The sequence below is a fragment of the Crocuta crocuta genome, unplaced genomic scaffold, assembly GCF_008692635.1.
Source record: "Crocuta crocuta isolate KB4526 unplaced genomic scaffold, BGI_CrCroc_1.0 scaffold8, whole genome shotgun sequence".
NCBI lineage: Eukaryota > Metazoa > Chordata > Mammalia > Carnivora > Hyaenidae > Crocuta > Crocuta crocuta.
Genome location: NW_027532162.1, coordinates 2558514 through 2571520, shown reverse-complemented (window position 1 = coordinate 2571520; position 13007 = coordinate 2558514).

Sequence of the window (13007 nt, the reverse complement as noted above, 5' to 3'; positions counted from 1 at the left end):
TGACCCCCCCCACCCGCCCCGCCACCCCCGGCCACAGGCTTCGCTCTCTGCTGGGTCCCATGCCAGATACAAAGAGCCCAGTGGGGGAGGGGCTGCCATGCCCACTTTACAGTTGAGGACACTGAGGCTCCAGTGGTTGGGTGGCTCACCAGGGACCCACAATCATGGATCCCAATACCTGGGACTCGAGGCCAGGAAGTCTACTGACTTCCCACCTCCCCTGATTCGGGAGTGGGGGAGACCCTGGGCCAGCACAGGACTCCTGCCCTGGGGGCCACGGCTGCCCAGGGCGGTGGGCGGGGCAGGTGGGAGGCTGGGGGAGGTGAGGTGCCTCAGCAAGGGTGCCCAGCAGGGAGCACAAGGGAGCTGAAGCCTGGAGCCTCGACACCCCTGCCTAAGCCCTGCTTCACTCCACTTTCCTCCGTTCACCGACAGTGGTCTGGCCCCAGTGAATTATGGGTCTACTCAGGGAAAACACCAGCCTTCCCCTTCCTCCTTCACAAAACCTGGTAAGTTCCTTTAGCTCTCTGAGCCTCAGTTTCCCCAGCTGTCACAGGGATGGTGCCTGCACACAGCCGCTATGCAGGTCAGCCCAGACGGAGGGGACCCGGGCAGGTGTCGGCAGAGGCCACGGCTGGCGGCTCCTGTGTGGCCCTGGGGCTCCTGAAGGAGGAGGGGCCTGGGCAGGGCCCCCTGTGTGCTCTGCAGGGCACAGCCCGGGAGGGTGGTGCGCGGGGAGCACGGGCTTGGCAGGCTCCCCACTCGGCATTAAGCTCTCCCCATGGGAGCCTCTAACCCGAAAGCGCCCCGCTGGCCGGGCTGAGGGCTCTGCTCAAGCTTGCATCCTGCCCCGCGAGTCATGCTCCAACAATGGACGCACACGCCCTCCGTGCCTTCCCGGCCTGGTGCTCCGGGCACCCCACCCCCACCCCCGAGTCCTGCGAGCAAGGGGTGCGCAGGAGGTGGCAAGAAGGCACAGAGACCAGAGGGCCTCTGGGAGCCAGACAGGCCAGCCACAGAGCCACCCGCCCCCAGCTGCCCCCCACGGCTCAGAGGCCTGGGGAGCTCCTTGCCCCTCTGGGCCTCAGTTTCCCTGACTGTGACACAAGAACAGTAGGCCCCTCCCCGCCCTGCCGGAGGATGGTCTGGAAGTGCCCTGTGGCCTAGGCAGGCCAGTACACAGCACCCACCTACTGAGAGGGGCACCCCCTGCTGCCCCCCCATCGCACCCCTCCCCCACACTCGCCCTTGCTGGGGATCTCAGGAAGGCCTGAGCAGGAACCAGACCAGCAGCATCCTGGCTCCCAGGCCCTGGTGAGATGGACGGGAGGAGGCTGGGGAGCAGGAAGCCCGGGAGAGCACAGGTAAGGGGGGCCCGTGGGGGGCCCTTGAAAGCCATCCCTCGACGCCACCTCCTTGGTGGGAAGGGGTGCAATGTCACCGTGGTGGCGGCCCAGTGACTCCGGACAGGCAGCGCCAGCGGATTCCCAGCTCTGCAGCTAACGCTCGACTGTCTCCGTACAAGGGGCCCTCGCCCCCTGGCTCAACCGTCAGGAGCGGGGTGCACTCTGCGGGCCTCGGTGGGGCCGCACAGGGAGCGCGGTCCCAGGGGCCGCCCCCCCCACCCCATGGCCCTGAGCCCCGCCAGCTGAGCCGGGAGCCCAGAACCAGGGCCTGGGAGCGAGGCAGGAGGGGAAAGGAGGAGGGAGGGAGAGAGCAAGTGCCTTCCGTGCTTATTTTTCGGATGAGGACCCCGGGGCCCTGAGGAGCAGTGACCCAGCAGGGACGCCCCAGGACCAAGGTCAACAGCAGCTTTAAGCACCAACATCCGCTTGCAGCCTTCTTGCTAAATTGAATTGACTGTGGGCCGTGGAGGAGCAGAGCTCACCGCTCGCCACACCGTCATGTCCTGCCTCAGAGCTAACGCGGCGCCCTCCGCGCAGGGCCTGAACCCTGGTGTCTGACCTCATGGCGGGGACCACGGGGCAGAGAGAGGAGGAGGAGGGAGAGAGAAGGCAGGAGGCAGAAGGGGGGCGGAGGGGAAGGAAACAAGAGGGAGGAGAGGGCTTTAAACACTTCTAACTTTTCTAACCCCCTTTATGAACTTCTATCAGAAACTCTCCCAATGGCATGTTTAAACTATCTCTCCAACATCTTGTTTCAAATCATCCACAGGGAAGTTCTCTCTGTGGCTCTTACTTTAATCAGAAAACATAAACCAAATTTCTCAGTCAAAACATACATTCAGTGGAGAAGGCCCGAGGCCACATAACCTTCTGGTTTCGCTGTTTAAACTCACTGCGTGATTCGGGCCACAAAATCCAAGACCACCCCTCCAGTGGCCTTTTTAAGTTAAAATTGTAATTTGCTTTATTCCACAAACATAATGGCTACAAGATCGGAAAGCCCAGCCGCACACCAGCACGCACGCAGCAGGCGAGCAAGAGAACGTGCGCGCAAACACAAAGGGCAGAGGGGAGCGCAGGGGCCGCGCGTGATGACGATGGCCTCTTCTCGCCCGAGTTAGCCCTGGAAGGCGGGGAAGGGTGTTCCTGGCAGCAGGAACAGCAAGGGCAAAGGTTCAGAGTCAGAGTAAGCTCAGTGGCTTCCAGCAAGGTGGTAAGCAGAAGCAGGAGCTATGGGAAGGCAGGAGGAAGAGGCACAAAAAGCGGGTCTACGGGGAAGTCAACTGTGCAAATCACCGGGAAGCCGTCTCATCCTCGGAGCAGAAACAACGGATTAAGGGAGGTTCTGCGTGGGAGGGCGGGAGACGTTGAAGTCTCCAGAAAGGAGGAGCCCAGGTGTGGGGGACAGAGACCAAGGCGTAAATCAAGACCCGCACAGAGCTCTGGCTCACACAGGTGGGCTTGGGGCTCACCCCCACCCTGGGAAGGTGCGGAGGACCCGCAGGGTACCTGGAGCTGAGCCCAGACCCCTTCCCGCAGCAGCACGAGCAGTGGTAGTAAAGGCCCTGGGGTGGGGCCTTGCCCTCCTCTCTCTCCAGAGGACGGGCCCTGGGGCACCCTCATTCCGTTTCCTCTACCCACGACTTGCTGCTGCTTCGTACACCAGACTTCTGGCTCAGGCAGGACCTCCCTGCTCTGGCCTGGCCTCCCAGGCCCAGGGGGGGACAGCTGTTCTGACCTCAGTTCTGATCCCCACAGAGAGGCCAGGTCCCCACTTCATGGAGCTGAGGAGGTCAAGATGCCCGAGGATGCAGAGCTCTACACGTCCCACCACACCAGCTTCTCTGCTTGCCCCCAGCCCTGTCTACACGGTTCTTCCGTGCTCCTGGCCCTGCCTCTCTGGCTGTATCTCCCACCACGTCTCTCTCATATTTCCAGGAAACTCGACTTGCACCTGACTCTCTCCACACATCTATCTGGCTCTTCTGCAACCTCCAATGCCTGTAGCAGAACCCCTTCCCCAGCAAACTCTTAATTATTCTTCAGAGTCCCACCGACAGAGAGCCATTCTCAATCCCCAAGAATGGATGTAGTGCCTCCCTCCTCAGGATCCTCACAGGTCTTACTGGATTCCGTTCTGACATTTTTGTGAGTGCTTAGAGCACAGAGACCACCACAGAGGCGGTAGCTATTATTGATCACTGATTTTTCCAGTGGGTTTCCAGGGGTTTTCTTGTAGATCTTTGTATATTCCAGACATTAATCCCTGGCCAATTTTGGATGTTGCATGTACTCTCTTCCTCCGTCGTCTACCTGTTAATTGCCTGTGACACAGATTTGGAATTATCAGATCAGGTCTAATGGAAAAAGCCAACAACATGCAATAAGTGATAGATAATGTAGGCAGGGAGATGAAAAACTCTAAGGAAGAATACAAAGGAAATGCTAGAAATGAAAAACACTATAATAGAAAGGAGGAATGCCTCATCAGTAGACTGGGCACAGCCAAGGAATGATTCAGGGAGCTTGAAAATATGCCCATAGAAACTTCCCAGACTGAAATGTAAAGAGGGGGAAAAATGAACAAGAGAGAGAACACCCAAGAACTATGGAGCAGTTTCAAAAGGTATAATAGACACATGATGTAAAACCACAAGGAGAAGAGATAATGAAGCCGAAGAAATATTTGAAGTAATAATGGCTGAGAACTTTCCAAAATGAATGAAAGACAGCTAACCACAAATCCAGGAAGCTCAGAAACGCCGGGCAGGAAAAATACCCAAAAATCTATACCTAAACATATCATGCTATATATGCTGGAGAAAAAGAGAAAATTTTGAAAGAAGCAAGAAGAAAAAGGTACTTTACCTAAAGAAGAGAGATTAGAATTACATCAGACTCCTCTTCAGAAAGCAAGCAAGAAGACAATGGAGTGAAATATTTTAAGTGTTGAAGGAAAGAGACTCACTGGCCTGTAATTCTATATCCACCAAAACTATCCATCAAAAATGAAATAGAAGTAAAAACTTTTTCAGACAAATAAAAATTGAAGGAATTCATTACTTCCAGACGTGCCTTACAAGAAATGTTAAAAGAAGTTCTTCAGAAAGAAAAAGATATCTATCTATCTATCTATCTATCTATCTATCTAGGTCAGAAACTTGAACTTACATTAAAAAAAAAAAAGGAAAAACATCAGAGAAGGGTTTTTTAAATGTAAAATAACATCTTTTTTTCTTATTCTTATTTAATAGATAATGTTTAAATTAGTAATAGTAACAACGTATTCTGTGCTTGTAGCATATGAATAAGTGAAATTAATGAAAGCAACTTTAAAAGAATGAGGAGAAATTGGATATAAGCTATTATGAAGTATTTGCACTACATGTGAAGAAGCATAGTGTTACTTGGAGGTGGACTTAAATTAGTTATAAAAGTATATTGCAGGAGCATCTGGGTGGCTCAGTTGGTTAAGCATCTGACTTTGGCTCAGGTCACGATCTCACAGTTTGTGAGTTTGAGCCCCGTATTGGGCTCTGTGCTGTCAACACGAAGCCCACTTTGGATCCTCTGTCCCCCTCTCTCTGCCCTTCCCCTGCTTGCACACACACACACTCTCTCTCACACACAAAAAAATAAATTAACATTTTTTCAAAAGTATATTGCAAACTCTAGAGCAATCTCTAAAAATTTTTAAGTATAATATGCCTAAAAGAAGAGAGGAAAATGGAATCATAAACTAATGCCCAATTAAAACAGAGAAGTCAGAGGACGAAGAAAAAAGAAACAAAAAATAAGTGCAATAAGTACAAAGCAGTTACAGACGTGGGAGATATTCAGCCAGCTCTATCAATATCCACTTCAGATGAGAATGCTCTAATGACACCAATTAAAAGCAGATTAAGGAAACAAGTCCCAACTCTATGGCATCAACAAGAAACCCATCTTAAATATGATGACAATATACGTTAAAAGCAAAGGGATAGAGAAAGTCATACAATGTTAACACAAATCAAGAAAGCTGATGTCATTTGATTAATTTCAGACAAAGCTGGCTTCAAGGCAAAAAAAGAGTTATCACAAGCAAGGAAAGACATAACCTGATTAGAAAGGTGTCAATTCGGGGCGCCTGGGTGGCTTAGTCGGTTGAGCGTCCGACTTTCGCTTGGGTCATGATCTCGCGGTTCGTGGGTTCGAGCCCCGCGTCGGGCTCTGTGCTGGCTGCCAGCTCGGAGCCTGGAGCCTGTTTCTGAGTCTGTATCTCCCTCTCTCTCTGACCCTCCCCTGCTCATGCTGTCTCTCTCCTAGAAATAAATAAAAATGTAAAAAAAAAAAAAAGAAAGGTGTCAATTCTTCAAGAAGATGAAACAGTCTTTAATGTGTACGTACTTCACAAAAAAGTATCAAAATACATGAAGCAGAAACCCATAGAACAACATACAGAAATAGACAAATCCACTATTACAGTGGGAGACTTCAGCTCCCTCCTTTGGTAATTAATACAGTAATTAAAATCACAGTAATTAAAATATGGTTGACCTGAACAGCACTATCAATCTACTTGATTGAAGCTGTTCATTTGGTAAACCCACAGAACTACCTACCGCCCAAACAATGAAACCTAATACACGCCAATTTTTAAAGTCATTTAGGAGGTCAGGGGATCCCGGGAAGGAACATAGACTGTGAGAACAGAGTCTAGATGTATTTGTTACAGAAGTATAAAACAACCCCAGTGAAAGGAATCAGGAGGGGAATACGTTAACCCAAAATAATTTTGGAGATGAGTGGAGTCTGTGAGACTAAAAGGAACTACACATAACCCTGTACTCTCGTTGGCTGCCGTGCCCCGCGGCGGGACAGTATGAGTTCTGATGCCGCTGTACATGTACAGTGGATCCGCACAGTTAAGTCAAGGGATGGTGGGCAGTAGAATCCAGGTTTCCCACCGTTGAACTTGTAGAATGTTGGGAATTTACAGATAAGCAAGGGGAGGAGGCTAGAATGATCCTTGCGGTAATGGATTGCAGTAGGAGGCATCAGCATGAATTCATGTTTAGTTTAGGATGGATACAGATGTTTGCACACAGGTATGTGTGTAGGTGGGTTCCTATACACACGTGTGTCCCTTATTCTGCCAATGAGAGGGCGCTGAGGCAACGAGTACACCCAGTATGCAGAATTGGGTTTCAATACCATTTTTCAGTAAAAGGAACCAGGGCTCCTTGGAGAAATGACCGATTCTGGAGCTGGGGCAGGAAATAAACTAAATGAGCCTAGAGCATCTTAAAGCCCCAGAAAATAAGGAAGTGCTGAAACAAACAAACAAACAAACAAACACAAAAGCTTACACGGGGCCCTAACAAAAGGTCACAGTAGTCAACAGAAAGAACTCCCAACAGCCAAAGCTGAAACAGTTCAAGCAGCAAGATTAATTACTACTGGATTATAATCCAAAGTGTAAAATAAATATCCATGAGTCCGTACTGATATAAATTAATAATTGAATAAATAAATACATGTGGGAAAAGAGAAAATCTCCCCTGCAGAAGAATTCCAAACACTTTATATTGAAAGTTTACTCTGGGGGTGGGGCTCATAATTCTTCACTCCTCAACTGTGGCATCCTTCTCTACAATGAATATGAAAAGGGGGGAGGTGACTATACAATGGAGGAACCTGATAATATCTCAGCCAGGTGACCAAGGTCAACATCAACAGTGACAAGCCATATTGATACTAGGTACCCTTGATCAAATGTGATGAGAAAAGCACATTTTCTCTGGTCTTTTCCTCCAAACTCCAGTCTAATCCTCAGTAAAACACCCAGGGGTGACTGGGTGGCTCAGTTGGTTAAGCATCTGACTTCGGCACACGTCATGAACTCACAGTTCATGAGTTCAAGCCCCATGTCGGGCTCTGTGCTGACAGCTCAGAGCCTGGAGCCTGCTTCGGATTCTGTGTCTCCCTCTCTCTGTGTGTCTCTCTCTTTCTCTCTCTCTCAAAAATAAATAAAAGATTTTTAAAAATTAAAAAAAAATTTAACACAAGAAGGTATAACTAAAAATGCCAGTAGATAAGTTAAAATAAAAACTTAAAAGATATTCAAATTATCCAAAAGAAGACAGAAGACAGAAAAGAGAACCACAGAAAACAAAGACTGAAGGGACAACCAGAAAACAAAAAATAAAATGAGAGACATACATGGACTAAATACTACAATTAAAAGGCCGAGGCTGTCAGAATGGATACAAAAGCAAGAACAAACTATAGGCTTCTAAAAATGATATTCTCTAAATATAAAGACACACAGTGGTGGGAAGTAAGTGGATGTGAATACAGAGAGAGAAAAAAATCAGTATGAGAATACTGGAGCCATTATATTAATATCAGGTAAAAAAGACTTCAAGGCCAAGAGTTTTGCCAGAGATAATTAAGACCAGTTCGTAAAGGTCCAAGAGCCACTTCATCAGAAAGACGTAACAAACATAAGGGGGTATTCATATGATAACACACTTCAAAATATATGAAGCAAAAGTTAATAGAAGTTAAAGGAAAAATAGTCAGTTTTTTAATAATTATTAGAAATTTTAACTCTACTCTCTCAGTAATTGATAAAAAAAGAAGTTCAGGCATAAATGACATAGGCAATCTGAACAACACCATCAACCACCTTGACCTAACTGATTTTATGGAAGACAATATCTAACAACTACAGAGTCCACACTCTTTTCAAGAGCAATCATCAAAATAAACCATATGCTGAGCTATAAGACAAGGTTCAATATGTGTAAAAGGAAATACAAAATCAGACAGAGTATATCTGACCGCAGTGGAATTAAACCCAATAATACAATATCTAGGAAACCCACAGATACTTTAGAATCAAACAACACACTTCTAAATAATCAATGAATGAAGGAAACCACAAGAACTGATTAATAATGAAAATATGGCATGTCAAAATATATGGGCTATAGCTAAAACAGTGCTTAGAGGCAAAGGTATAGCTTTAAATACTTATAAAGAAAAGGAAGTATAAAATCAGTGACCTAAGGCAACACTCTGACAAGCTAAAACAGAAGAGCAAGGAAAGTGAAGAACTGGAAGGAAAGCAATAACACAGAGCAGAAATCAACAAAGTAGGAAACAGCAGAGACAATTAACAAGGTCAAACATTGGCTCTTTGAAAAGATGCACAAACCAATAGCAAGACTCAAAAAGAATACGAGGGAGAACACAAATTACCAATACCAGAAATTAAACAGAGGTTATCACGACAGATCCTGCATACAACTTTATGCCAACAAATTCAACAACTTAGGTTAAATGGTCAAATTCCTTTACAAAAAAACACAACTTGCCAAAACTGACACAGATGAAATAGAAACTCTAAAGAGCCCTATATTTACACCAGCCCCAGATATTTTCATGGGTGAATTATCATATATTTAAGGAGGAAATAACACTAAGTTTATAAAAAATCTTTCAGGAAATAGAGAGTAAAGGTGCGCCTGGGTGGCTCAGATGGTTAGGTGTCTGACTTCGGCTCAGGTCATGATCTCACGTTTATAAGTTCAAGCCCCATGTCAGGCTCTGTGCTGACAGTTCAGAGCCTGGAGCCTGCTTCAGATTCTGTGTCTCCCTCTCTGTCTCTCTCCCCTTCACCCTCTGTCTCTCTCTCTCTTTCTCTCAAAAATAAATAAACATTGTTTTTAATTTTTAAAGAAAATGGAGGGTAAAGGGAACACTTTATTTTAGGGGCAGTAACCTTAATACCATACCCTGATAAAGCAAAATAAAAACCACAGACCAAAATCTCTCATGAAAATATAGAAACAAAAACTCTTCAGATATTAGCAAATAGAATCCAACAATATATGAAAAAGGCCCTGGGGATTTATGCCAGGAGAACAAAGATGTTTTAACCCTTGAAAACCAATGTATTTTATGCCATATCAAAAGAAGAAAGGAGAACATTTAATACATGATCAATTCAACACACACACCTGATAACAATCTCAGAAAACTAAGAAAAAAGGGAATTTTCCTAGAGCCAATCTAAAAAAAAAAACCTATGCTAACCTCAAACCCAATGCTGAAATATCGACCCTTCCCTCCGCTGATTGGAAACAAGACAATTGCTCCATTTCCACTCAACATTATACCGGAAGTCCTGGCTCTGCAATTAGGAAAGAGAAGTTAAATAGAAAATTGGAGAGGGGACAGGAAACCGTCCATCTGGCAGATGTCACGTGTGTTTGCGCAACGGGACGTTCTCTCTGGCCAAACTGGGCAGGCGCGCTGGGAAGGCCCACACCTGACACTGGGGTTGCCAAGAAGCTGGGGCTCCATCCACACGGGCAGAAGCCAGGCCCCCTGACGACAGTGAGGAGGAGGGAGCCCTGTCCCCTCGGGGGAAAGCACCACCTGCATTCGCAGTCACCAACAAAGAACAGTCACAGCCATCCTCACAGGGTCGTGGGGGTCACCGGGAGCTGCCAGCATCAGGTAGGCAGCGTCGGGGACCCGCAGGGCTAGATGCCCTGTCCCCTTTCCACGCAGACAGCCTTGGGGAGCCCGGGCTGTGAGTCCCAACGACGCTGCTACCGTTTTCTCCAGGCAGGAAGTCAGGAACACTTACCTGGAACAGCACCATTGGCCCAGGGTGCGCAGAGATGCTTCTTTCCTGGATCCGAGCAGGAAGACGCAGGCCTGCGCGCCCAAAACCTTCACGTGTGAGAAAGGAAGCACGTCCCCTCTACCAACAGCAGGCCGCTCGTGGGCCCCTAAACCGTGTGACAGGTTTTCATCAGGTTGCCGGTAGGGACAGAAGCCCCCGGAACACATTGTCCCCCGCCCTGCACTCAGTCCTGGTTTTCGCATCTGAGCCATCACGGCCTCTTAGCTGGACCGTTGTGGTGACTCTCTGCCAGCCACCTGCCCCTGCCCTCGAGCACCAGGGAGCATCCTGGAATCCTGAGTTAAATCACATCACTGTGTTCAGCCCTCACCCTACGGTCACACCAGGGCTGCCCCTGAAACTCCCTGCCTGCTTGACTTCACCCTCTACCACTTTCTTTTCCCTCCATCAGCCTCCTTGGTTTGCTTCAAACTCACTGAGCCATGTGAGTCTGCCTCAGGACCTTTGCACTTGCTGATTCCTTGCCTAAAATGTTCTCTCCTGAGACAGAGGTGTGACTTGACCACTCTATTCGTTCTGTTTAAATGTCACCTCTTCAGCTCTTCTGGGACCTCCACTTTCATCATCCTCCAGCCCCTCTCCTGGATTTTCGTCATAGCACTTAGTCTTCACCTTGTATTAGGGAATTATTTGTTTATTTGTTCGCTGCCTGCTTCTCTCTCTAGAATGTCAGAGTCCTGACCTTATTCAACACTGGGACCCCAGTGCCTAGAAAGGGTCTGGCACACAGTGAGGCAGAATATATGCTCACTGAATGAATAAGTAAACAAATGAATAACAATTTTCCTTGATGCTCCTGGCACTTTCCTGTCCACAGCCTCCGTTCACATCCATGGGTTTCCTGACCACCGTCAGAAATGAGCGGCACAGAGAGGGTGAGAGACTTGTGCAAAGCCACACAGCTCACACTCTGCCCCTGAGTTTTGCCCACCCCCTCCTCCCCTCGTGGGGTTTGGGGTGTGTTTGGTGGCTCCAATAGTCTGTGGAGTAAGGAGAAAAGTCAGCTCAGGCTGGAGAGGCAGGCAGACTCCCTCGGGTACTATTCCAGGGACTCTGGGTGGGTGGACCCTCAGAAGAACCAGACTGATGGTCCCACAGGCCTGAAATATCAGTCTCAGGGCAAGTCGGGTTCCCTGAGTGCTGCTTTCCTCATCTGTAAAACGTACGTTCCTGCGGGGTCTCCCGGTGGCTCAGTTGGTTAAGCATTGACTTCAGCTCAAGTCTGATCTCACCATTTGTGGGTTCGAGCCCCACATTGGGCTCCGTGCTGACAGCTCAGAGCCTGGAGCTGCTTCAGAGTCTGTGTCTCCCTCTCTCTCTCTCTCTGTCCCTCTCCTTCTCTCTCTCTCTCACTCTCTCTCAAAAATAAATAAACATTAAAAAAAATTTTTTTTAAAAACCAAAACAAGTTAGCTCCTGCAGTAAGAACAGCACAAATAAATAACAAGATCATGGGGCGCCTGGGTGGCTCAGCCAGTTAAGCGTCCGACTTCGGCTCAGGTCATGATCTCACGGTTCGTGGGTTCGAGCCCCCGTCGGGCTCTGTGCTGACAGCTCAGAGCCTGGAGCATGTTTCAGATTCTGTGTCTCCCTCTCTCTCTGACCCTCCCCTGCTCACGCTGTCTCTCTCTCTCAGAAATAAACAAAACATTTTAAAAAATTTTTTTAAAAAAGAACAGGATCATGGTGGGTTCTAGAGCATGGTTCCTGGTGTCGGGCTGCCCAGATCCCCCACCCTACTGGTTACACGACCCTGGGCAACCTACAGAACTACTCTGTGCCTCAGTGATCTCCTCTGCAAAATGGGCATAGTGATTTCTACCTATCTGACAGGGCTGATGGGGCATTAAATTAATTGATACATGAAGGTGCTTGGCAAAATGCCTGGCCTCTGATTAAAAACTCAGAAGATGTTAGCAATAATAATAGTAAGAGTAACGAGAAACAGAAAGTTAATGGTTTTGTGCGGATGGAGCAAGATGGTACCTGAAACTGACTCCTGGTTAGTTCTCACAAACCCTTCAAGGCCCCAGAGCATAACCACCACCCAGGGGCCAGGACAGCAGCTGCAGCTCCCGTTCACTCCCCGGCATGTCCCTGCATCGTCGTTGTGCAACCAAGCTGCCCTCAAGGTAAGTTACAGCTTGTCTCCTCTGTGCTCCAGAGTAGCACACCTCAGGTGGAGGACATAGGGACTCCCCCAAGGTCACACAGAGAGTGGCAGTGGGGGGCCAGGATTTATCCTCCCCAGAAAGGCTCTCCTGACTCCTGCCCCGACCAGCTCTAGCTTCTCCGCCATGTTCTCTTATAACAGCCTAACTCCTCTTGCAGATGAGGCATCATGGCCATGGTCATGTCTTTACAGTGTGACTTCCCTGCAAGAGCCAGAGCTAGTCATGCAAAATTCCCTGCGCTTGAGCCTGCCCAGAGCTGGTTCTCAGTAAATATTGAATGGATGGGCAGATGGATGGATGAACAGATGGACAGATGGAAAGATGGTTGGGTGGACAGNCCCTGCAAGAGCCAGAGCTAGTCATGCAAAATTCCCTGCGCTTGAGCCTGCCCAGAGCTGGTTCTCAGTAAATATTGAATGGATGGGCAGATGGATGGATGAACAGATGGACAGATGGAAAGATGGTTGGGTGGACAGGCAGAGGGATGGATGGATGGATGGATGGATGGATGGATGGATGGATGGATGGATGGACGGACAGATGGGTGGGTGGATGGATGGACAGACAGATGGGTGGGTGGGTGGATGGATGGGTGGATGATGAGTAGATGCATGGATGGATACATGGATGGATGGGTAGATGGGTGGGTAGGTGAGCTCCCAAATGAATGAGGGGATGGGTAGGTGGGATGGGTGGGTGTATAGATGGACAGATGGACTCCAG